This window comes from Prunus avium, unplaced genomic scaffold (assembly GCF_965620075.1).
Source record: "Prunus avium unplaced genomic scaffold, drPruAviu1.hap1.1 HAP1_SCAFFOLD_993, whole genome shotgun sequence".
NCBI classification, from domain to species: Eukaryota; Viridiplantae; Streptophyta; class Magnoliopsida; order Rosales; family Rosaceae; genus Prunus; species Prunus avium.
The window spans coordinates 17,501-20,000 of record NW_028276992.1 but is presented as its reverse complement, the minus strand read 5'-3'; positions in this window follow the sequence as shown (position 1 = coordinate 20,000).

The following is a 2,500-nucleotide window of genomic DNA, read 5'->3' as shown; positions in this document are numbered from 1 at the left end:
CCATGCGTTGCCTTACCTTGGAATTGCTCATCATCCAATGCATTCCGAGAAAGTGAGTGTAGGCGAGGCTAAGGATGGCTTGCCTCGCCTTGCCTTGGCATGCCGTGCCCATGATGTGGCCTTGACCAAGCCATTCAAGCCATGCGTTGCCTTCGCCTTGGCATGCCGTGGCCTTGCCTCGCCATGCGATGCATTCCGACAAAGTGACGCGAAGCGGAAAAGCCTATCATGGCGTAAAAATGTCGACAAAATTTTTCGACATTTGAATAATGGGGTTTGACAAGGTTTGAAAAATTCAATACAAATGGTAGGCTTGAATGTCGACAAAGTGACGCGAAGCGGAAGCCTACCACGGCGTAAAAATGTCGACAGAATTTTTCGGACCTTGTCCTGCCATGGGCTGCGCGCAGCATGCCGGCAGCCTGTGCGCAGCGTGCGCACAGCATGTCGGCAGCGTGCGCGCTGCTGAGACTGTCGACAGAAATTTTCGAAACTTGTCCTGCCATGCGCGCGCGCAGCGTGCGCACAGCATGCCGGCAGCGTGCGCGCACCATGCCGGCAGCGTGCGCGCACCATGCCGGCAGCGTGCGCGCACCATGCCGGCAGCGTGCGCAGCTTGCGCGCAGCGTGCTGATTCTGTCGACAGTGAGGCTAGCGAAACTTGTCCTGCCATGGCGTGCGCGCAGCCTGTGCGCGCAGCTTGCGCATCTGTCGACAGTGAGGCTAGCGAACTTGTCCTGCCATGGCATGCGCTGTGCGCAGCCTGTGCGCAGCGTGCACGCAGCTTGCGCATCTGTCGACAGTGAGGCTAGCGAAACTTGTCCTGCCATGGCATGCGCGGCGCCTGCGCGCAGCCTGCGCGCAGCATGCGCACAACATGCGCACAGGCTGTGCGCAGCGTGCGCGGAGCTTGCGCGCAGCTTGCGCATCTGTCGACAGTGAGGCTAGCGAAACTTGTCCTGCCATGGCATGCGCGCAGCGTGCGCGCAGTCTGTGCGCAGCATGCGCGCAGCCTGTGCGCAGCGTGCGCGCAGCTTGCGCATCTGTAGACAGTGAGGCTAGCAAAACTTGTCCTGCCATGGCATGCGCGCAGTCTGCGCGCAGCATGCGCGCAGCATGTGCGCAGCATGCCGGCAGCATGGTTCCAGGTTTTTTCAAATGTCGACAGAATTTTTCAAATCTTGTCAAACCCCGTTTTTATTGAAATTTCCTCGCACAATAAGCTCCCCATAAGTAGTCTATGATTTTTAGGACCTTCTCCAACTTACAAAACTAAAAAATTCCTCCCGGATTTGTTTTAATGATTTTTTCAATTTTACGACTTCTAAAACTAATAAAAAATACTTCCCGACTTCAAAAATTTATGAAACTTTTTCCCATCATAGATTGCATGTTTCTTAGTATCCCTGCAAAAAATCACGTCCAAATACCTTGTATTGAATTATTTAGAGCCCATTATGACTCCTCGCGCATAGGTGATGTCTCTTCCTGTCAAAGGGCTAAATGCATAAAATGCTATATAGGGGGGTGTGTGTTGCCTGCATATGCATGGCAGCCCATGCCTTCCTAGCTGCAGCCCCCTTCCCCCACGCCACACCCATGTCATGTTGCCTCGATATGTTGCCTCGGTATTATGGGTTTGGTGTCGGGGTCGGGGGGCTGCCACCCATGGCGGTGGTGGCCGGAATCCGGCCGCCGCCACCACGCCGCCGCCATGGGTGAGGGAGGAAAAAAAAGGCGTGGAAAGTTGCGAAATGGGGTTGTCTAGGCTATTTTTTGGCATGGGAGAGCATGGAGTGCTAGGAACTCCTTCTCAAATGCACGGGCATGTCGACCACAACCTCATTTCGCAACAACAACCACCCGTGTGGGGTGGCGGTGGGTGGATAGTCGCGGATTGGGGCTTGCCAAGCCAATGTTTTCAAAAAATTTCATCAAAATTAAAAACAAATGTTTTGTTGCCTTCGGATTTGTGGGCGAGCGGCGAGTCGGAGTGGAGCCGGTAAAGTTTAACCTCGGTGTGCACGGTTGTTTTTAGAAACTCAATCCAATGCCGGGGACGTTGAAAGTGACGCTCTTATGAGTTGCAAACCCGCAAGATTTAAAGAACCTTTTCAAAACAATTTCAAACCAACAAGATTTAAAAACAGAAATTTTCATCAAAATGAAAAACAAATGTTTTGTTGCCTTCGGACTAGTGGGCGAGCGGCGAGTCGGAGTGGAGCCGGTAAAGTTTAACCTCGGTGTGCACGGTTGTTTTTAGAAACTCAATCCAATGCCGGGGACGTTGAAAGTGACGCTCTTATGAGTTGCAAACCCACTAGATTTAAAGAACCTTTTCAAAACAATTTCAAACCAACAAAATTAAAAACAAATGTTTCGTTGCAAACAAATTGTGGGCGAGCGGCGAGTCGGAGTGGAGCCGGTAAAGTTTAACCTCGGTGTGCACGGTTGTTTTTAGAAACTCAATCCAATACCGGGGACGTTGAAAGTGACGCTC